Below are 23,454 nucleotides of genomic sequence, written 5' to 3'. Positions count from 1 at the left end.
AAATCTCCAAAATAGAAAAAATGAAATGAGCTTGGTGAGTTTGTGGCTGCAAGTGTTTTCTGATACTTGGCTAATTGTACATTTCTGTCTGTATTTGCTGTTCATCTCACCCTGTGCATTAGACTCATGTAATCACAACTTTTAATAGCTTTGATGGGTGTCCAGTGGGTACCTGCTTTTAAAGGCTCACTAACTCATAAATGTATTAGATTTTCCACCCTCAAATCAGTTCCTGGTTTGAAGCCCGTCTTTCACTATTCTAGTTGTGCCTGTGCACTACAGAATGTTTAAATACTAGAAAATTGTATGTGTTAATGTAATGCAATTCTTACTCAGTTAGTAGGTGCTGCCTGAGGGAACTGAAGAGCCCTGAATTTCTTGCAATTCAGACAAAGGAGAAAGAATTATTCACATTTATTTATTCACTTAATTTTTTTTCTCAATGTTTACTGTAGTTTAGTTGAGAAATGGCATAAGTAGACAACTGCACTAAGTAGCTGGGCATTCCTGCTCCAAATTAAGCTCCTGTTTCTTAATGTTTTTAAACTTGGGACAGCTTCTGACTTCCTTTCAATTATATGGGTTTTTGCTAGAAAGTTCTACAGGTTCCTAAATATCCAAGAAATATTTAATTTTTGTAAACATCTTCCAGTCTGTCTGGATTTTTGTTCCAGATTTAATTCTAAAATTTATTTTTCAAAATCTTAGAGAACTAAGGCATTTTCATATAATTTTATTTGAATTCCATACTTTTACCACCTTTCATAACACCCTTCTACAAGTGTCTGTCTAGAAGTGTCTTTCTGTCTTTCTTTTAATATTTAGGGTGCTCTAGTTCACCAAGTACCTTTTCTTCATTTATTCCATGAGTCTTTTTGTTCCACGTTGTACAGGACTGTAAATTGTTTAAGTGTATTACTCCTTTACTGAAAGTATTTTAATTCACTGGGTATGTGTCATGAAAGAAATACTTTTTCATGTGTATCTATCTTTTCTTCTTTCCTGTGTAACAGAAGCACTATTCAGCAAATCTTTCTGTATTTTGGTATTTTCATAGACATACTGCTTTCATCCTTTTTATGTATTTTGTCTCTAAAGAACCACAAATACATGTGTCACACATTATTTTAATACTTTCTTATTTGCAGAATTGTTTTCTTATTTCAAGTAATCAGTATGAGTTAAATAAAATACCATTATTAATACAAGTTCTGATTCTATGTACATGGTTTTAATTATGTTCTTTTCTTTCAGAACAACATGTTACAACAGGTGTAAATACCCCCAAATTTGTCAGCCTTCACATAAAATGCAACTCAATATCTACCACACTGCCTGTTTTCAAGAACCTAGGAGCCATAAATGGAGGTAAACAAAATATGCTTCTCAGTTTTATTGTTATCTCATAAGGTTTTTTCTATGTATTTTTCAAAGCATCTGTGGCAGTGCTCTCTAGGCTCATTACACACTTGGGGCTTCCATATTCCTGTTTTCATCTCATGATTATTGAGGGCTGGTTAGGGTCCCCAACTGAGAAACCTATTTCTGTATCTTAAATACCTTGTTTACAGAATACCCACTGTGTTCTGCTTTTAAAAAAAATGATTGTATTGTTTATAAGAGTCCTTCAGAAGTTGTCAGACATTTCCTAACAGGCAATTTTATCTTGTGAAGACTGGAAAGGTGTATTCTTCAATAGCATTGTTCAGGTAAATACAAGCAATGTTGGGAACACTGGTGAAAATTTTGAGGCACAGTCCTTTCTTTCCCTTTTCAGTCTCTTATACCTGAGTTATGACAGATCTTCATAAATTTAAAGTCACCTATTTCCATTTTTAATAAAAAATAACAATAATATCAAATTCCCAATTATTTACATAACCAAAAGTTCATTTGGTCAAACTATTCAAATATGAGTACTACTGACTACTAAAGTCAAACTATTTCTTAACAGGAATTTAAATATAGATTAAGAAGCCTGGCAGTTTTGGTTTAGTATTTACTTTTATACTTCATTATTAAGAAACCCATCTTCCATATCAGAATTCTTACCTTTATAAGATAATACTATTAAAAAATAAAATACAGTTTAATTTCATTTTTTTAATGCTATGATTATTAATCTATGTTATTTCCTGATTCTGTTGCTAGGTTTGTTATTTGTAGATAGTATGGTTGATATGTGAAGGCTAATCCTTTTATTTTACATTTTAGTAGGGTAGATCTATTAATGAGTGAAAAATTAGAGGACATTTTTAAGGCATTTGTCTTTGCAAGACTGTGGTCTTGGTTTGAATACACATGGAAGACAAAAAGCAACCTATTTAACAACAGACAACAAAGTTTTACATGAAACTACATGTTCATATATGTTGAAGAGTATAATTCAATAGCAAAAAAATCAAACAAAGCAATTCAATAACAGAAGGATTCATATATACACAAACCTAATTATTTTTTAACTCTCATATTTCATCCCTATTACAATTTGCGAGGGAACAAATCCTGGGATGTGTTCCTTCAGAGGACTGACAGTACATTATTTCCTGGAGTGGCAGAAAGTTCTGAAATAACAGGCTTATGCGATAGTCTGGCATTAGTAGAAATAGCAGGAAACTTGATAAGTAATTGACAAATCAATTGGTACAGATTATCTGGAGGAAAGAGAGAGGATAACCTGCCCTCCCTAAACACGTCATCATAATTTATACCAGAAAAAATAGTTGAAACCATGAAGCAGGACACTCCATAACTTTTCCAATTTTTTTCCTACCATTAACTTATTTTTGTGGCTATGATATGATCTACCACGATTACTCTAAGTCAATCCTTTCCACCTTTAATGCCAAAAATCAGTGACATGGGTTTACCACAGCTACAGTCCGCCTAACAGCATGCTGTGTGGAAAAAAAAAAAAAATAAAAAATCTTTTTCAGATTTGAATTTTGTCATGCTTTGCTTTTGTTAACTATCCCCCTGCTCTTCTGTTAATGAGGAGCTGCCATCCTCCCTTCTCTACACCACTCATAATTGTCTCGGCTGCCCCTGTTGCTGTGATGGCTCAGGGTTTCCTGGGAGTGATGGGATTTGTCTCAGCTCTCTGATCATGACAGGGGGAGGGGTTGGTTTATGCTTGCTGGAGTGGACTTGTTCCTAATTGTTATGCCAGGTCCATAAGCTGTTTCTTCACACTTGGGAAGGAAATACTCTGCAGAGTCCAAATTTCTTCCCCGGTGTCTTCAATCACCCCATTTGTATGAAACACTGCAAGTTTGCAGGTTTCAGACTTATCCCCACTGCCTCTAACACCAGGCAGACTTAAATGTGAAGCAAAAATTAATTTTGTAGGTCTACAGGTCAAAGTTTGGAATTAATAAGTTTGGAAAGAGAAGGTTACAAAGAGGCAAGCAGAAAACACAATTCCAGCTGTCCAGTTGCTTAACTTCTCATGAAAGTCCCCAGGGGTTGTCCCCCTGTCCACTTTCCCTGCTTCCTACCGGCCTGGATTCCTGTTTCTCATCCAAAGAAACAGGCAGCATTGACAAATTACATTTCACATCTACACTGTCTTTTCAAGACATGAATGTGCTTGGTAGCTTAGTCTTGGAGCCAGATCAACTGGGTATTTATAGGTGACTTCCCAGCTTTGGCACACAGCTAATCAGACAGGCAGCCAAGTGTTTCTCCCACAGTCTGGATTTTTGCCCATTTTGTAGGGCTGCTTGCATCCTCATTTTAAATATGGTATAGAACATCAGTTATAAATAAGTTCTGTGACCATTTTGATTTCTTTTTTTAATAGTGTCCTATAGAAATCACATGTAATGCTTCACTAATACAGATGGCAACTTTAGGAACAAAGTGTTCTTTCATGGTAACGTAACAGGAGCTTATGCTCTTGGTGTTCCTGGTGTCCAATATGATAGTACCCCTTCTTTTTCATTTTCTGTTATAAGTAATCAAGGTTTTCAGTTGCATTTAGGTGAGCTTTTCCATGTTTCTAGTTGTTTTAGTTCTTCTGTAGTTCTTTATACAACGCAGTGCATATCCCTACATGTGGTGCTCTAGAACAGGGCTTCTGTATTTAGAAAAATAAATGTCATATGGCTCTTCAGCACAGCTCTGAATATTACAAATGCTGGATGAATACTAATTCTTTTTTATTTTTAAAAAAACCCTCTCTGATCAGGTACCTGGCGATGAGTTGTGATCTAATTCAAGAAATAGTTTTGTCTGGATGTTGAATGAGGCTTACATTTTTATTTTTAGTATTTAAATGTTTCAGGTTTTGCTTTAAATTTTCAACTCAAACTAAATATTTAGCTTATGCATCAATTTAAAATCTTAACAATGTTTTGTTATATAAAATATGTATATAAAATTTTAAGTATATATAAGAGAAATATATTACAGTATAAATATGCATTATATATCTACATCTTTAATGTAAGTATGTATGTGTACATATGCCCCTTCTCCTTCAAACCTTGATCATAACATCTGGATTGCTTTTTACCTTCTTCCTGCCACCCCACTGTGTATTGGATGGATATATACTGTGTTGACAATATACAGTGGTGTTTTCTCAAGAAAATATCTGGGAGATCACTGCTATTCCTTTAATTCCACTTTAACAACAATTTTAGAACCAGTTGTGTATAGTCCTCACCTTTGTGATTACAACAGAATGTTCTGATTTACTTATCTTCAAAATGGTTATCGTAAAATAAGCAGCTGTTTTTCATTAAAATATTTGCAGTGATGAAATACAAAAATTAAAACAAATAGCCTTAAAATATGTGGAGATAGGGAGAAATATTAACTATTTTTCTTTATTTTACCAGGTTCACAAAGGGAAAACTAATTTTTCTCTGAAAGAAATTATAATATACAAATAATTCCAAAGGAAGGCTGACTTTTATTATGCTATTCACTTGATTTATTATTCACAAAGAACCTTGGAACAGAAATTGGCCAATGCATGAGCCAAAATACTGACTTTAAAGAGGTCCTCTGGCTGTAATTCTTACTGCCCTGTGATAATCAGCAGGGAATATTGCAAGCATGTTAAACTTCATGTTTGAAAGTTAAATCTGACAAAAGTATACCTACCAAAACATATATTGTAAAATAAAATGAAGCATTTCTTTGATATTTTATGTTCTTTCACTTCTGAGGTATAAAGAAATGCATGCTACTCATTCTGTCCTGTATTTTCAGTTTTTATATCTTACTAATTTCATTTTTAGTTGGGAAAAAAAAGTAAGAAAAATATTCGGTCCAATCTAATTTCGTTTTAATTTGGCTCAATATAATGACTCCCAAAGGATGATAATTAGACTTGCTAAAAAAGAATGCAACATGAAGAGAGGAAAATGGCCTTACGAAAAAATCTCTGAGATGGTAGGAAAGCTGTCTTTTCTTAGACCTTATGGACAACCTTCTGTCTCCCAAGGCAAGACATTTAGTCTTTCTTACCTCAGTCTTCCAATCCTTAAGTAAAGATAATATGCTGCTGTATTTGGGGGATTGTGAAGTAGGTGCCTACAAACTCTTGGAGCATGTTGCAATTGAACAATGTTCTCTTTTGCTGTTGGTAGATGATAATTATACTATCTGAGAGATGGCCTATTGTGATGGATGCACTCAACTCCTTAACCAAACTAGCAGCAGTTTGGTACAGGCTCCAATGGAGGTAAAGGCCTGAGCTGTAGCTGGACTAAGAACTCCCCTAGGAAACCCAGGAAGGAGCAGAATGACACAGTGAGCATCGATGCATATGAGCTTGGAACACTGATCACACAATTAATGCATGAATAGCAGGTGGCTTTTCCAAGATGCATTTATCAAGGAATAAAGAAAGTTGTGGCTACAAGGACCCTCATGCATACCTTTCTCATTGTATGCAATTTTACTAAATCCAACCACTTTATCCCATAAATATGACAGCCTAAGTGAATATGACAGCCTTCTTGGAGCTCTCCCTGCTAGGCAGCGTGGCTGCATGGCGGTGATCTCCCCTTGAGCTGGGATGCCTCTCAAAGTTGCTCTTCAAGGCAGAGAGACTTTTTACCAACAGCAGATCTTTGGGTGAGCCCAATTCAAGTTGTCCCTAAATTGCAACTGGACTGTACACCAGGTGACTCTCCCCTTGAGCAGGAACATCTCTCAAGGTTTGAGATTTCTTACCTGAGACTAAGGGATCCTTCCTTGCCCAGGGCAGAGACCCCTTACTTGCAATAGATCCTTGGTAAGTGACTGATAGCATGCTGAATTAATACTAATGAAACATTACTAATCCATGTAGCTACTCAATATTAATTAGTATAAACTTTGTATAGATAATTCCATTAGACATAAACCATTGTCCAAGTCTGAGACTAAGATTGGTCCTAGCTGCCCCTAAGCTCCATCAGGAGTTTAGAAAGCAAGGGGGCCCACTCTGAACCTTGTGACTCAACAGGAGGGTCTCCCTTATACTTTTTTGTCTTTGGTCTCTGTGTAAAATATTCTAGCTTGAATCTAACTCGATTTTCCTTTGTATGTTTCTTCCAAGCAGTAAGTAATAGAGTAAACCTTGCCATCAAACCTTGTTAAGCTGCACTTTTACAGCATCATATTAAAACCACTTTTGCTAATACCTTTGATGGTGATTCTTTAAGTGATCTAAATCACTCATTCACCAACAAATTAACATAGTCAGCAGGATACTAAATTAGAATTTGCAACACCCATGTACTAAGTTTTCAGTTGTATTATTTATAAGAATTTGTGCTTATAAAAAAGGAAGTTCTGATATCCAGCCTCATTTTTTTCAAGATTGCAGAAACCACTCTTACTCTAGATATAAGATCTTTTTACCCCTGAACCTCTCACTAAGCAACTATTGAAGAGGAGGCAAAGGGTTTTGCTTTTTCTGAGCCTATGTGCTGTTCCTCTCAAGAAGTCAGTCCCTCACCATTGGCACCTCTGGAGAATACAAATTGTACCAGTGGTAGCCAAATCAGCATCATGGAGGTGCAGCCTCACAGCTAACATGACTCGAGGTTCAGCCAGGAATGCAGGCAATCCTTGCTTCAAGCCAGTCCTTATAGGAATTGAGAACAGAGTTGCCTTCCTCATTATGCTTTTTTCTATACCTGCTTCTCACAGCAGGAGGTTTTAAATTGCCAGAGTTAAGCAGTTTAATAATTACTTTTGGAAAGTGAAAGCGCACATGGTTAGGCAATTTCATTTTCATTTTGAAAATGTTTTTCCTCTTGTTTCTGCAAAAGGAGGTGGAAATAAATTATGCTTGCTTATAGCTGAAATTAGTTTGTGTAACTGGTTAGGTATTTGATTATTTGAGGATCTGTCTTTAACAGCTGAGATGATAGTTCTGTTGCCTTAAGCAGAAATCAGTGAGGTGAGAGCAGATTGTGGGAAAGAGACAGAAATTGCTCTAGGGCTACTTGCCACACAACCAAGAAGTCTAGTTGCAGAGGACAGGAGTTGTTGGACTCAAATGGTGGATGTAATGGGAAAATCAGAGAGATCCACTTTAAAAATGCACATTTTTGGAAGTAGAAATAATTCCAGCTGCAAGTTATTTGGTGTGAAATTCTTTTCCTTCCCTTAGATATAACACCACAATGGTAAAGAAAATCTCTGGTAAAGGGTCCTGTGTTTCCCTGCCTTGCAGTAGTACCCTGCCCCAGGATCCTAATGGACATGTAAGATTGAACAAAAGTTACCAAAATTTGACCAGCAGAGGAAAAAAGTGATCTCCTGCTATTTTAAAACATTTTCAAATCAGTCTCTTCATATCAGTTTTCTTTTTAGGGAACACCATGATTTCTTGTGTTATATCATCCCTTCCAATTCTTCCAATGCACATCACACACCTTTTCTTGTTCTCATGTCCCACAGCTGAAAAACTAAATAGGGCAGGGAAACTGAGAAGAGAGTTAGGCAGCCTTAGCATAAACTAAGCTCAGAGCTCTGTTGCTAATCCAGTTTCTGACAGAGTTACCTTTGTTTGCCCTTGGCGAGGATTAGAGGTTAGATATATATGGATCAGGAACATGGTATGGGAGGTAAGGAAACATGTAAACTAGTAGCATATTAGATCAAATGGGAGAATGCTTTGCTCTGTCAAAAGGATGAAGTAATAACGTAGCATGTTGCTGTTGGTATTCCTCATAAAGAAGAAAATCAAAAGTTAAAGTAGATGATGGCCATAAGATCATGAACATCCTTGAGGGGCGTGGGGTGGGAATGGATCCCAAAGGAACCGCTGGCCTCTTGCAGGTCTACTACGTTGTTCAGTAGAACAAGGTAAGTTCAAAGATCTTGTTGTACAGCTATTAAAAAGATTTTTCTTTCAGAAGATGTGAAGGACAATACCCCCATGACTGAAAGGATGCGCCGTCTGCCAGCCCAGCATCTGCCTTCTGGCAGAATCCCCAGGACCTTAACCTTCAGAAACCAAAATATCTGAGAGAGATAACATCCTCCATTTAGTAAGACAGCAAGCGTATTTGAATGATAACTAAATTTTCCTTTTACAGTTCATATAACATAGCTATGCTGTACCAAGGGAAAGGACAGAGTTTCTCAAAATAAAGCAAATGATACATGAACAGTAAATAAAATATGCCATGTCATTTCTGCCCAAACCTGGGAATGTACCGTGCTTCGTTACAAAATGTGGCACATTTCTTTCGTCTCCTCTGGAAAAATGGGTAAAATGTGTAAAATAGAGAAGCAGCAAAATTAGTGTCCTCAAATTCTTATCTTTCAAAAGTGCCACAAAAATAAATGGGTCAGCTGAGACCCACTTGGAAAAAGTTTGATGAGGTATCTCTGTGTTATATAAGAGAGTGGTATTTATATTATTTGAAAAGCTATTATTTGAATCTCATGGTATGTTGAAACTAATAAAATTTAATATGCAGCCATGAAAACTTTGTGAATGTATGGCAATATATGTGTATGGTCCAGAAGATAATTAATTCTGGTACTTATTTTTTTCCCCATGCAGTATCACAATAATATTTTTTTTCCATACAGTATGATAATAATCTGTGAGTCGAGGAGATATTTTTGAAGAAAAAATAAACCTGATCACAGTTATGGTTGAATTATGGCTACCAATATGTATTCAGCCTATTATGTGCAACAAAGGAAGGAAGAAGTCATTAACCAGAAAGGTATGTGTTAAGCAGAAACAAACGGTTTTACTGTCCTGGGAAGCAGATTGGAATTGATTGGAAAATAGATAGTAGGCAGGTAGGAAGTGTATCATTACCTAAAATGCAATTTCATAAGTGTCAAACACAAACAACTATCCTACAGTACTCTGGCTACCTCATAGATTGTCCTGAAATGAGTGTCTACCTACCAGCCCAATATACCTCCCAAGTATCAAAGTTCTCTTGCACTCCTGCCTTTTGCAAATGCTTGCAGCCTGTAACAAATAATAGTGTAATGAAATAAACTACTAATGACTGCAAAACCATGATATAAAATTTCTTAGAATTTGTAATGGAGCTCTTTTTTTTTCAGTAAAAAGAAAGATTACAAAGAGCAGAGACCTTCACCAACCATAAAATCTGTAAATGCAGTAGATTACATTTGCAGATAAATCATTCTAGCACAAAGGGACATCTAAAAGATGCTGATAAAACATGGAACTTCTTTATCGAGTATTTAGAAAACTACATTTATAAACAGTAATTGAAGAGAAAAAAAATCCCTGGGACTCTATTGTTTTGCACATGAAAAACACCTGGATTTTACATCTTTAAATTGATTTTAAGGAATGGGGAGAGGGATTCCATGAATCATTGCTGTATCCTTATTATTGTTGTTTTAAATATCCTGCAATTATAAGGGGAAAAAAAAATCTCAATTTCTGACTGAATTGTATCCAAAGACCCCATTGATAAATGTTTTTTTTCTACCGCTTGTCTTTGGTAGACTCATGTGGCCTAGTCACCCACAGAGCTGAGGACTAACACAAATCCTCCAGATCACGTTAGTGATCCTGGACTGCAGTTTTGGCATTCAGGGGAGTCACGAGTCCAAAATATTTACCGTGTAGCAAGAAAACAGTACCATACGTAAGGGTACTTATCCGTCCATTTATAAGGCTGCTCTGGCACAGTTAAATGCCATCTTTAGACTGGAAAGTGCAAATCACAGTTGTTTGCATGATTGGTTTCTTTAAAAACATTGTATGTGACAGACTTTCTACTGGAGTATCAATCTTGCCACAAGTTTCTTTGATGGGCTTGTCTCTGAGGCTCTGAGACTTAGCCTCAGAAAGACAAAAAAGCTAGTCAAACAGCTAGAGCCGTCCAGATGGCTTCTTCTTTATTGATGACCCACCTCTTGTAGCACAATTCCTCTGCTGCTTTTGGGAAAAAAAAGATCAGAAATCCCTGTTTTGTTTCCTGTATGATTCTCCCTTAATAGCTCTTTTCATTATTCTGGAAATTACTAAGAGAGAATCTGAAAGACATATATAACAGAAGGTTTGTCTCCACAGACGCAGGGGCAGGAGGGAAGGGAGTGCAAGTATCATGACCAAATACTGATAAATACTGTGATTTCCAAATGCACTGAAGTGAAGGAAGAGTCCGTGTGTATGTCATCTGCATATGTTTTACAACTGATTTGATGTTAATTGATGTCCATGATAGGTAACTCTTTTCTAAATCACTTTCAAAATGGAACAAATCTCCCAGTTCACCAAGCACTGCTAGTATTTAAATATTTCCCTGATGTTTTTTCTGTTCTTTTGGCCTCCCAGCATCTTTCTAAATCTCTGTTGAATGTGGCTTGTCTTCCACAGAATATCATAGTGGTGAAAACCAGCATTCAGCACAGCAGTTCATTAGCAAAAATTGCTAATGGCCGCAGTCAGACATTTTGGCTGCTGCAGTATAAATTGAAAGAATTTCAACCTAATGCTTGCCATGGCCCCTTCAACATGATCAGCAAAAGTGTTAGACACAATATTCTCCACTCAGTGAGGGGGATTTAATTGGACTTTTTAACCTAAGGAAAGAGAGATGTCCTCCAAAACACGTGGTTTATTTTCTCAATGTTATTGCAGGTATTAGAGTGTAGATTTTTTTTTCTGCATTAACATGGACAATTCTGTTCCCGCTTTTTCCAGAGTGACTCAGCTGAACTTCTCGTGCAGTTCTGCTTTGGCGTTGGAGAGGTCATGATTGCTTTCTGTACAGACCAGTAATGTTCTCACCTGAATTACAGGATTTATGGAAGTGTGGAAAGCATGCAGCTAAAGGTATCTGTAAACCCGTTTGGGTTTTTTTTTCTGGAATTTTCAGGAAAAAACTCCGATGTCCGAGAGGTTTAAAATCCCTCTTCCTTTAGGAATACAAGCCTATAAAAATACTTATATTTTTGTGTGCTACTAATCTTAAACTTGTAGCATAGTAAAATGGCAAAACCATCTTTCTCTATGAACTAAAGAGAAAAAAAATGTTTCTCCTACTCATGCTTAGTTTTTCCAGTGCTCTTGAAATACTTACTGAATTATTCCACCTAAAAATATTTTTGCATATTCATACGCCTAAACATGGATTTAAGTGTTCCATAATATATCTGTGATAAATTAATAAAAATACATCCTTTTCCTACAAATGAATATGTCCTTAAGAAGCTGCATGGTGAAACATATTTCATAATTCTTAATATATCCTGTCTTAATAGTTATCATGTGTTTCATGTGACCACCTTCTACTTCATCAGCTTGGCGTGACCTAGCAGTCCCCCTGACATTCAGGAACTGCTGTTGTACCAACCGCCTGGGTGTGTTTGCATTCATTACCTTTCTGCAGTGGAATAATAATAATGGAAGACGGAAAAGAATGGGAAAAGAGCAGGGCCATGTAATTTCTTTCTCAAAGTAAAGTATATACTGCTCTCTTGTGGAACTCATACGGTAGTTACCAGCACTGGATAAAGGTGTCCTTGCCTTTCTGACTGTTTTATTTTGTTCCACTGAATATTACTGAGAGATTTAGTGCATATGATGTAGCAGTTTTTTCGAATTCTGCGATATGAATACCAATCTTTCCTATTAATGTACTTTATTGTTTTTGTCTTTGATGGTCAGCATCCATTGTCGACATAGCTGTGTGTGCTGCTTTTGGAATTAGATTTGTGCTGTTTTGCAAAAAACCCATGCATTTATTAGTATTGGAAAATTGCCTTGGAGAATTGCGTTTTCTTCTCTTTAGGTGACACTGAAACACATCTGTAGTTTGCTCTGGTTCACTCTTTTAATTAGCCTCAGTAAGAAAAAAGGAATGAAAAGTTGGGTATTTGTCTGCATGATGTTTGTGTATGGGGGGGTTGTTGTCCAAATTATGGATTCTAAAATCTTTTCTCATGTACTATGAAAATGACTGCTGAGTGAAATTTTTAGAATAATGTTGCAAAATGTAACACTGTCCAGTCAAAGAATGGAGGTAATCCAGTCAGAGAGCCATCCTCACTGAGCCCCTGGGAAGGAAAGAGCTCCACAAGCAGGAGAACTTCGGATGCCTGGTTTCCTGAGGATGTCTTCTGGGTGAGATTCTCTGCTTTCCTAAGAATATGCACGTTTAAGTTTATGTGGCAGTTGCTCTGTCATTAGGAGCACTTCTCTACCTTGCCACCCATTTTCATTACAAGACAAAAGTATTTGAGGCTGTTGTCCTTCTGTCAGATGTGGTCAAAAATGTTATTTATGATTGAGGGATAGAGAAGCAGAGAAATTTTATTACCTTATTTACCTGGAACATGTAAATAAGCTCTATTTGTGCCTGACCATGCCCTACATCTTACATATTTTACAGCATATTTTATCCAGCAGGATCTTAAAGGAATATCCAGGCTACAGACTAAACTTCCCCCTTCTGGTTCACCATGAGAATTTCTGCTGCAAACTTGATACTCAGTCTGTTTCTGGAAAGGCTACTTGAGTTCACTGATATAACACATACACAGCAAAATGCTCGAGTGGAGAGAAACACTTCTTTCCCCTGATATAAATTCCTGCTGCCACCTCTGCTGAGAAAATAATTCTCCTTAGTGTGAGTACTTATCCCTGTGAGCACCAACGATTTTGAGGATAAGTTATGTAAGAGCACCACCATGATTAAAACCACACAGGCAGTTTTAAGAAGGCTGAATTTACTCTTACTAAATAAGCCCTGTTCAGTAAGTTGGGGTAGGAATTAGACATTTGGTCCACTCTAACCCTTGGAGGACTACAGCCCATTTTCAAGGGGGAGTAAGTAAGGTCCTAGGAGGTATCTTTAGTGCAAACTATGCTTCCATGAGGAATTACTGCAATGGCTAACACACTATAAACACAACCTCTAGCTCCCTGCATACCAGCTTCTCTGTGTAGCCAAGCCTCATATTCTCTTGCTTGTAGACAGGATATTCTCCAATGAAAAGAGGGAGTCTAAAGAATCAAGTCATAATCAGTGTGCTTTTGTGAGTTCTATGAAATAGAATGAGAGTTACAAAGGAAAAGCAAGTAGATTTTGAGTGTACAATATTTCAGGAGAGATTGGGAGAGGGCGTTTTTACGGTATTCTATTATGTCTCCTCTTTAGAGAGAGGCTAAGCCAGTGCCAAAGGAATAGTTGCCCAAAGTGCTATTTGTTCACAGGATGGATAGGAGCTGACAAGCTGACCATCAGAACAGCTTCTTTGTCCTTGGAGCTCCAGGTGGTATAACAGTGTAGAGAAGTTACGTGTTTTTACCAAAATGACTGTTCATTCCTTTTTAGATGGCTTTTCAGCCCTTTCCAGCATATTTTCAAGGGCTTTTAAAGGAAAAAAAAATGAAGCCGTGTATAAGGGAAAGGGGGGTGGGAAGGCAAGGGTAAGGTACGACTGGGTGTACATGTGATGTGGAGAAGGTCTCTCTTGCCTTGTCTAGACGTACATTCAGCCGGAGAAGGCTCAGAGGTAGAAGTAGTATCAGTATTCATGCTATGTAAATAAGAATCATGGCAGAATCATGGCTATAATCAGCTTTTCTAACAGCAGGATTAACATGGCTATATTGCATCCCATGCATGTTCTGAAAGCATATTTAAGGATGTAAACAGCAGTATTAAAATTATGCTCAAGAGCCTTACAAGAACTTTTTTTAATATAATATTTTATTGTTTATTGGGTTTAATAAAATATTTGAAAGCTCAGCCCTTTATGACAGGTAAAGATAATATAATTACCTAATGTAGACAGCAAATAGCATTGTTGGTATTCATTATTATAATGTGGTTTAGTCCATGTAGAATAGAATAGAATAGAATAGGAATAGATTGATTTATTACTATTAAAGAAAGAGAAGTTGTTATTGTTTGCTACTTACTTATGGTTCTGATTCTGGCCAGTTTGTAGAGATATAAGTTCAGGGCTGGGCAGACAGGACTAATGACCTCCTTCAAGCTGTTACTAATGCAGCCTTTTGTGCAGTTGCCTCCCTCACTGCTAGGGTCTGTAGCTGAGTCATGGTCAGCATGTTGTCCACCAGGACCCACCTACACGCCTGTGAGCTATCTCAGCACCTCTGTAATCTCTCTGCACTGTTTGTAAGGATATATTCCATAGAATCATAGAACGGTTTGAGTTGGAAGGGACCTTAAAGATTGCCTAGTTCCACCCCCTCCCCCGCCATGGAGAGGGACACCTTCCACTAAACTAGGTTGCTCAAAGCCCCATCCAACATGGTCTTGAACACTTCCAGGGATGGGGCATCCACAATTTCTCTGGGCAACCTCCTCCAGTGCCTCCCACCCTCATAGTGAAGAATTTCTTCCTTATATCTAATCAACAACTCCAACTCTCTAAGCCTGTCTTCATAGGAGAGGTGCTCCAGCCCTCCAATCATATTTGTGGCCCTCCTCTGGACTCACTCCAACAGGTCCATATCCTTCTTATGCTGGGGGCCCCAAAGCTGAACGCAGTACTCCAGGTGGGGTCTCACGAGAGTGGAGTACAGGGGGAGAATCACCTCCCTCAATCTGCTGGTCATGCTTCTTCTGATGCAGCCCAGAATACAGTCAGCTTTCTGGGCTGCAAATGCACATTGTCTGGTCAAGATGAGCTTCTGGTCAACCAACACCCCCATGTCCTTCTCCTCAGGGCTGTTCTCAATCCACCCATTGCCCAGCCTGTATTTGTGCTTGGGATTGCCCCGACCCATGTGCAGGACCTTGTACTTGGCCTTGTTGAACTTCATGATGTTCACATGGGCCCACCTCTCAAGCTCATCAAGGTCCCTCTGGACGGCATCCCTTCCCTCCAGTGTGTCGCTCAGCCACAGTGACACCACAGAGCTTGGTGTCGTCAGCAAACTTGCTCAGGGTGCACTCAATCCCACTGTCCATATGGCCGACAAACATGTCAAACAGCGCCAGTCGCAATACCGACCCCTGAGGAATGCCACTCATCACTGCTCTCCACTTGGACATCAAACAGTTGACCACAACTCTGAATGCAACCATCCAGCTAATTTTAACTGAGTGGTCCATCCATCAAATCCATGTCTCTCCAATTTAGAGACAAGGATGTCATGCAGGACAGTGTCAAATGCTTTGCACAAGTCCAGATAGATGACGTCACTTGCTCTTCTCTTTTCCACCAATGCTGTAACCCCATTGTAAAAGGCCACCAAATTTGTCAGGCACGATTTGCCCTTAGTGAAGCCATGTTGGCTGTCACCAATAACCTCCTTATTTTCCATGTGCCTTAGCATAGTTTCCAGGAGGATCTGCTCCATGATCTTGCTAGGCACAGAGGTGAGACTGACTGGCCTGCAATTCCCCGGGTCTTGCTTTTTGCCCTTTTTAAGAATGGAGGTTATGTTTTCCCTTTTCCAGTCAGTGGGAACTTCCCTGGACTGCACAGTTTCTCAAATATGATGGATAGTGGCTTAGCCACTTCATCTGCCAGTTCCCTCAGGACCCATGCATGTATCTTATGAGGTCCCATGGATGCATCTCATCAGGTCCCATGGGCTTGTGCAGCTTCAGGTTCCTTAGATGGTCTCGAACCTGATCTTCTCCTACAGTGGGCTGTTCTTCATTCTCCCAGTCCCTGCCTTTGCCTTCTGCATCTTGGGTAGTGTGGCTGGAGCACTTGCTGGTGAAGACTGAGGCAAGAAAGTCATTGAGTACCTCAGCCTTCTCCATATCCTGGGTAACCAGGTCTCCTGTTTCCTTCTGGAGACGGCCCACATTTTCCTAGTCTTCCTTTATCACCAACGTGACAAAAGCTTTTCTTGTTGCCCTTGAAGTCCCTGGCCAGATTTAATTCTATCAGGACTTTAGCTTTCCTAACCTGATCACTGGATGCTCGGACAATTTCTCTGTATTCTTCCCAGGCTACCTGTCCTTGCTTCCACTCTCTGCAGGCTCACTTTTTGTGTCTGATTTTTTCCAGAAGCTTCTTGTTCATCCATGCTGGCCTCCTGGCGTTTTTGCCTGACTTCTTTGCATTGCCCCTGAGCTTGGAGGAGGCGATCCTTAAATATTAATGAGCTTTCTTGGGCCCCTTTTCCCTCCAGGACTTTATCCCATGGTACTCTACCAAGCAGATCCCTGAAGAGGCCAAAGTCTGGTCTCCTGAAGTCTAGGGTAGCGAGTTTGCTGTGCAGCCTCCTTGCTGCTCTAAGGATCTTGAAGTCCACCATTTCATGGTCACTGCAGCCAACGCTGCCCTTGAGCTTCACATTCCCCACCAGCCCCTCCTTGTTGGTGACAACAATGTCCAGCATAGCACCTCTTCTCATTGGCTGCTCTATCACCAGGAGAAGGAAGTTGTCATCAACACATACCAGGAACCTCTTGGTTTGCTTATGCCCTGCTATGTTGTCCTCCAACAGACAACAGGGTGGTTGACATGCCCCATGAGGACTAGAGCTTGTGAACATGAGACTGCTCCTATCTCTCTATAGAAGGCCTCATCCACTCAGTCTTCCTGGTCGGGTGACCTGTAGCAGACCCCCACTATAACGTCACCTGTCCCTGCCCTCCCTTTAATCCTGACCCATAAGCTCTTGATCAGCTCCTCATCCATCCCCAGGTGGACCTCCATGCACTCTAGCTGGTCATTGACATAGAGGGCGACACCCCCTCCTTGTCTCCCCTGCCTGTCCTTCCTAAGCCTGTATCCTTCCATTCCAACACTCCAGTCATAGAAGCCATCCCACCACGTCTCTGTGATGCCAATAAGACCATAGCCCTGCAGGCGTGCGCACATCTCTAACTCCTCATTTATTCCCCATGCCATGTGCGTTTGCATAGAGGCATTTGAGTTGGGCCCTCGATGAAGCTGACTTACTGGTTGGAGTGGCTGGAATCCCTTTGTGCTGTTCTTCAGGTGCTCTCCTGCTGACCTGTGATCCCTCTCCAGGCTCTGGGCATCTATTGCTGGCACTGGCATCAAAGTGGTAGGAGTGGGATGGATTGAGGTTCCCCTTTCCCAGCAACTATAGTTTAAAGTCCTCTTCACCAGCTTGGCAAGCCTATACTGAAGATGCTTTTCCCCTTCTCTGACAGAGGGACCCCATCAGCCCCCAATAGACCAGGTTTTTCAAGGAGAGTCCCACAGTCTAAGTAGCCGAACCCCTGGCTGTAGCACCAGTCCCATAATCATTTGTTGATTTGCCAGATTTGACTGGCCCTTTCAAACCCCTTCCCTTTGACTGGGAGGATTGATGAAAAAACTACCTGCATTCCAGAGTCCCTTACCGCCACTCCCAGGGCTGTGTAATCCTTCTTGATACTCCTCACACTGCTCCTGGTTGTATCACTGGTGCCCACGTGAAACAACAGCAGCAGATAGTAGTCAGTAGACTGTATGAGGCTTGGTAGTCTCTCAGTGACATCCCTGATACAAGCCCTCAGTAAGCAGAACACCTCTCTAGAGAGTGCATCAGGTTGGCAAATGGGTGCCTCCACACCTCTCAGAAGAAAGTCGCCTACTACTATCACCCATTGCCTTTTCTTAGTTGCACTGATTGTTATACGGGGAGCAGATCGGGCTGCCTTACTTGGCTCCAGCATCTCTCCTGATGCGATGGGTCTTTCCTCTTCAGTCTACAGAGTGGTGAAGCGGTTCTGCAAGGGCACCTCAGGCTTCGGGGAGAGTCTCTTCCTCCTGCGGCTCCTTGCCGTTGCAAGCTTCCATTCTTCTGCGCTATTGGCCCCCCCTCTCTTCTGTGCGTGCCAGCGGGGGAGTTTTTTTGGCTGTTTGGCCATGGGCTGTGGGTCCACTGTAGACTGCGCTTGGAATCAGCTATCTAACTCCTTCTCAGCCTCCCTGATGCTACGCAGCCTTCTCACCACCTCCTGTAGCTCAGACACGTGCTGAGCACACCTTTTGCAGGCAGGTCTGCTGCCTGTCCCTGCCCCAGGAGAAGGGTCTAGGCACTTCCTGCACTGTTCTTTTTGTTATGTATCTATTCATAATTACCATTAAACTATTTACACCTTTTGAAATAATCAGGCAAAGTATGCTCCTAGTTTAGCAAGTGGTGACACTTAATTTTGCCCAGAAAGGAATAGGAATAGGGAAAAGCAACAGCATATATTCTCTATTGCCTCATTGGGGGTGGAAAAAATGCTGCCTTCCATATGCAGTAGTTACACTGTTAGCTTTTCAGGCAAGAAATGGGGAAGAGAATTGACTCATGTTGCACAAATTGGGCTAAATACCTCTAATCCATTAACTCTCAGAACTATGTTGACTTAGCTGAGGTTTGGGGACCATTGGGATAAACTGGAGAATGGCACTGGCCACCCTGAATTTCCGATAAAACAACATTGGCAGTTCATCCAAAGAGGGAAAAGTATCCACACGCAGGGCATAATGGAGTGATTATATTTTACTTGTATCATTCCTAGCAGCCGACAGACAGCTGTGAAATTTGATGGAAACTAAGGCCCTCGTTTTGAAAAGGTTCACTGTTATGTGCATAGTAAATGCTTGTGCCCAAGTTGCTTTCCTGCACATCTTGTCTTCTTTGCTGAGCTTCTGCAGGGAATAAGAGTGGCAAAATCTCTCTGCAGATTTTAGTTTCTGCAAGAATGGTGCTTCCTTTATAAGATTGGTCTTTTTAACCAGGATACACTTTCACATTTGCAAGTCAGTTTTCCCCAAATGTTTAATAAACTTATTAAACTTCGAGTCCTTATTCCTTTCTTCCATTTATTTACAGAAAGTGCTCATTAGTGCATATGGTTGTACCTGCTCTTCATCAGTAGCATGAACTGTGCTGTCTTTACACCATGTCTTCAGAAAATTGCATTGTATTGTTTCCTTCTCTCTTATGACTTTATTTCCATCTTTTTTTTAAAGCTTATTCATAGTACTGTAGTCTTTCTTCAAAGTTGTGTGTTCACTAGGCTTTTACCATGTGTGCTAAACTGATTTCAGAAGGGAGATTTAAATATTGCCAATTTACCTGTCAATGTTTCTAGGGGTGCTGAATTGGCAAAAAAGGAGCACAAAGGGCTGGGGCAGTGGCAATGGCAATAGCTAAAGCCAGAGAAAACACTGGCAAAGCAGGGATTTGCCAGATGTAGCGTAGTGGATAGTGCAATGCTGTATTCAAAGACATGTAAATGAGAGCAGGAATAGGAAAAGGAAATTTTGGTCTCCAATGGGATCTTCCCGGTGCAGTAATCTGTGTCTCTAAACCTCCACATCGCCTTGATTTTATTTCTGCATCCGCTACAAAGACAACATCTTGGGCGAATTTACAGGATATGCATCTCCAGAATCTAACTGCACGTGTACTTTCGTCGAAAATGTTGATTTGCTGTGTTCGGTCCTACGCCGTGGAATTGCACGGACAGAAGACAGAGTTTTTAACGTCTGCCGGTAAGAAACGGGGTGAGGCATTTGGCAGGAGTGCCACCTGGTGGCAGCAGGGCCGCCTGGTCGCCTCCGCCGCGGGGCCGGCGCTAGGACCGCGGCGTCCCCCGCGCGGGGGCCGGCCGGGGCGGTGGTTCCCGCTCGGGGCCGCCCCGCCGCTGTTTCAGGGGCAGCGGTCGCCGGCCCTGGAGGCGGCTTGCCCCCAGGTGCTGGCGCATCAGGCAAAGACGTGGCGGTATGTTAAAACTTAGAGGATTTGCTTAATGTCAGGTGAGGTTTGATTTTGCAAACGGTAGCGCCCTCATTATGAAGTTGCTAGCTGGTGCCTCGTTACATTTGTCCTCCCTCCTTGCCCCCCAGTGGCTTTTTTCTTTTTTTTTTTCCCTCTGCATCTTGCCTTCCATAGTTAGCACTGTAGGACTGACGTCTTAACGTAGCAGAGGCTATTCCTGTGTCAGTAAGGGATAGTTCCCTGGAGAGCCAGGTGAAGGCACTGCCCTGTTCTTGCCAGACCTCCCGCTTGTCGTTTGTGCTAAAGCCCAGGGCTGTAAAAACTCGGGTGTTGTGGTTAGGTGGGGAGGACAGGTCGGACTGGAGGGGTTTCTTGCCAGGAAAACAATTAAGATAGCATTTTGACCCATCCAAAATATTCATCACCCAGACCTGGTGACGGATGTAGCGTTAGGATTTTCCAGATGCAGCCAAGGTGTTTTTGCAACGGAAGCCTCAATATTTTTCAGGTAAGGGGGCCCTCTGATAACCAAATGTGCAATAGTTGCATTATCCTTGTGTTTGTTTCCATTCTCATTTTCCACTTTTTTTTTTTCCTTCTCAAAACACATAAGCTTACGCTGGCTGGAGTCTTATGAGCTTTGTCTCTTCATTTTATTGCCTACTGTCAAGTACTCTTTTCTCCTCCTGTTTGAGTCCAGTGCATATTTCAGCATCAGCACTGCTAGGCATAAGCAGCTTGGCAAAGTTTATCTTAGCAGCTATTTACTGCAATTTGTGAGGGAAATTGGAGACACTTTGGTTGTCTGACAGCTGCTTTGCAGTCAATTGGAAGTAGAGACGTAATTTAATTCCAGTGCCCTCTCCAGAGAAATCCTTTGAAAGCATTATTATAAAGTGGGAATAGCATGGACAACAGAAAGATGCAGAGGGCAGGACAGACGCCTCAGTTGTGTAGTTTCCATCCAAATATGTGCCTTGCTCATTATGCATGTGTTCAGTACAGGAGCTCTCATACCCATCTGTTACTGAGGAAGGAATTGGAAACAGCTGTTGTGTTATTGCAGGAACACTGGCATGAAGAAAGTTACAAAACCTCTGGTAATAGTGTTAATAATTGTAGATTCCATATGTAAAAATAGGGCAGGACTTAGTTTTCTAAACAAGGTATATCAAAGTTACTGTCCTGTATGTGTTTCTCTGTTGCATGCCCACCATTAACTTCCCTAGGTCTAACCTCTGGTAAAATGCAGGTTTAACCTGCCTAGACCCATTAGAAAATCCATCCTCCCAGGACAGCACAGTGACCACCTCACATCTCACCTCTTGTTCCAAGGGATGTCGCTCCTTGTTCTTCACTTTAGCCTGGTACATGTCAGGCTTTTGAATGCGTCCAGCTTAGTTGTCATGGGTTTTCACTCTGAGTTGTACTGTGCTTAACACTGATAGTAAAAAGAGATGTTTCTTTGCTTGGTAGTGATTGTGTTTTCATTTCTGAGAGAGATATTATTTGATTTGTAACATAAGAGAAAGCTGACTATAAACACAGGCAGAGGCCTTCACTGATAATGTCAAGCTTATAAATGAATAATGATCTTTCTGTCACTTCAGCAAATGACTAGCTGCTTGTCCAGAGGGTGTAGCTACTTTTGCAGGCCGTCCAGAAATGCAAGGCAGAGCACTGGACACCCGGCTAACTCCTGGGGACTCCTCGGTATTGTATGCTTTCTGTTATTCTTCAAGAGTGAAAAATGTGGCTGTTACAGTTAGATCTTCAAAGAGGGAGCAAATGCCTTTCAAAATGTATTGTCATCCACATATCCAAGGTCAGGCCTGACATACTCAAAAACTGTCTAATGTCTTGGGCTTAGGAGTACGTCTTGGCTCACTGGCACCGTGCTCACATAGCGAGTACCCTGTTTGCAGTTGCTTGTATATCCATTTATCATTTATTAATGGTATTATTAATACAGTTTCCAGAGCTAGTCCCCTAGCCATGGATGTTGGACATACACAGACTAAAACCAGCTTATATATGTAGAAAGGTTTCTGATAAAACACTTACTTAGTTCTTCCTCCCTGGTCTTGTACCAAGACATTGTAACACACTAGTAGTTCCAGTGTCTTAAGACATATTTATATATACAAGTGGATCAGTTTTAAACTATAAGTAAATTTTTCAAGAGTCCAAAGTTTGTAGTAATTAGCACTTGGAAAATTCTGTAAAGATTTTCACCATTAATATTTTGATGTGCAAAGACTAATGTTTATACTAAAATCTCTGCTAGAGATTCATTGCTTTCATTTGCACCTCTATTTGATTAATCTTTTTTCTTGGACCATCACTTTTTTTCAGCAGTTATGGTTCTTTGCTCTTAATCTAACGTCTTTGATGTCCCACTTTGATTCAAAGAAATGAATGTTGGATGGTAATGTTTGAAAAGGTGCTATTGCTGTTAAATGATGAAGTCATTCTGGTTCAGTTTGTTCACCCTTTTGGCTAATTGGTCTGATGACATGTAAAAGTGTCTAGAAGACATCACAAAAATGACATAAAAATCATTCCCCCTACTTGTTTTAGTGTTCTGGTAAACTTTTCTGAAGTTTCTCCTTTCTTCTTTTAGAGCTGTAAACATCAGAAGGAGGCTTTATTAAATTGCTTTTACCTCAGACTACAGGGGGCTTTAATGGAAAAGGGAAAAATGTTTGAAAATGTTGAGTCTTTGTTCTTTTTCTAAGGCAAGAACATTGAGTGTCCACACTGGGATTTTAATAAGTGGGCTTATTACCTTCACAGCAGTAAAAAAGACTGGGGTACCTGGGTTTACTGAACTGGTTAAAAGGGTACTAAGCAATTCTATACATTATGTACTTGAAAAAGCACATAGAAGTATAAATATGTTATTGTCAAAATGTTAATGAGTCCTGTAGAACATATTTATGAAGTCTAAGAAGATATTCACAGACTCTCTATATTTTGCAGGCTTTTAAGTACCACAGTGACACCTAGAAGCGTAGCCGCATTTCTCCGAGTACCTAAGTCAATAATGCCATCCTCTGGAGCTGTTATGGATCCATCTGTGCTAATGATGGACCATGACTAAGGCATCTTCTTTAGGACTGAGAACAAGCAGCATAGCACGTATTGCATTAACAGAGCTGCATTTCTCCATTACCTCTCCTTTAACCACCACCAAAAAACCCCTTAGGGCCCAGACAGGCTTTGTGCATACTGCATTGTAATGGCTGTGCTGTGCCTCCATGTACACATTGCCTGGGAAAGTTTTGACTGCCACAGGGTGAGCTGTCCTTGACGTTCAGTCC

At 40.3% G+C, this 23,454-nt stretch overlaps 1 long non-coding RNA gene across 4 annotated transcripts in view; it reads left to right on the top strand.

Annotated features, from left to right (window-relative positions):
* Positions 1-11,186: 11,186 nt before the first annotated feature.
* LOC115338940 overlaps positions 11,187-23,454 on the top strand; it is a 41,468-nt gene continuing 29,200 nt past the window's right edge. For 2 of the 4 annotated variants that reach the window (XR_003922576.1, XR_003922573.1), the window contains exon 1: positions 21,346-21,498. This is a non-coding gene — a long non-coding RNA (uncharacterized LOC115338940). Of the gene's footprint in view, positions 11,297-12,472; positions 12,587-20,051; positions 20,170-21,345; positions 21,499-23,454 lie in introns of those variants that run through there. The other 2 variants (XR_003922574.1, XR_003922575.1) reach the window with 2 other exon arrangements.

Source organism: Aquila chrysaetos, chromosome 3 (genome assembly GCF_900496995.4).
Source record: "Aquila chrysaetos chrysaetos chromosome 3, bAquChr1.4, whole genome shotgun sequence".
Classification (NCBI taxonomy): Eukaryota; Metazoa; Chordata; class Aves; order Accipitriformes; family Accipitridae; genus Aquila; species Aquila chrysaetos.
The sequence above is the reverse complement of the archived record's forward strand: the minus strand, read 5'-3'. Positions and strand labels throughout refer to the sequence as shown.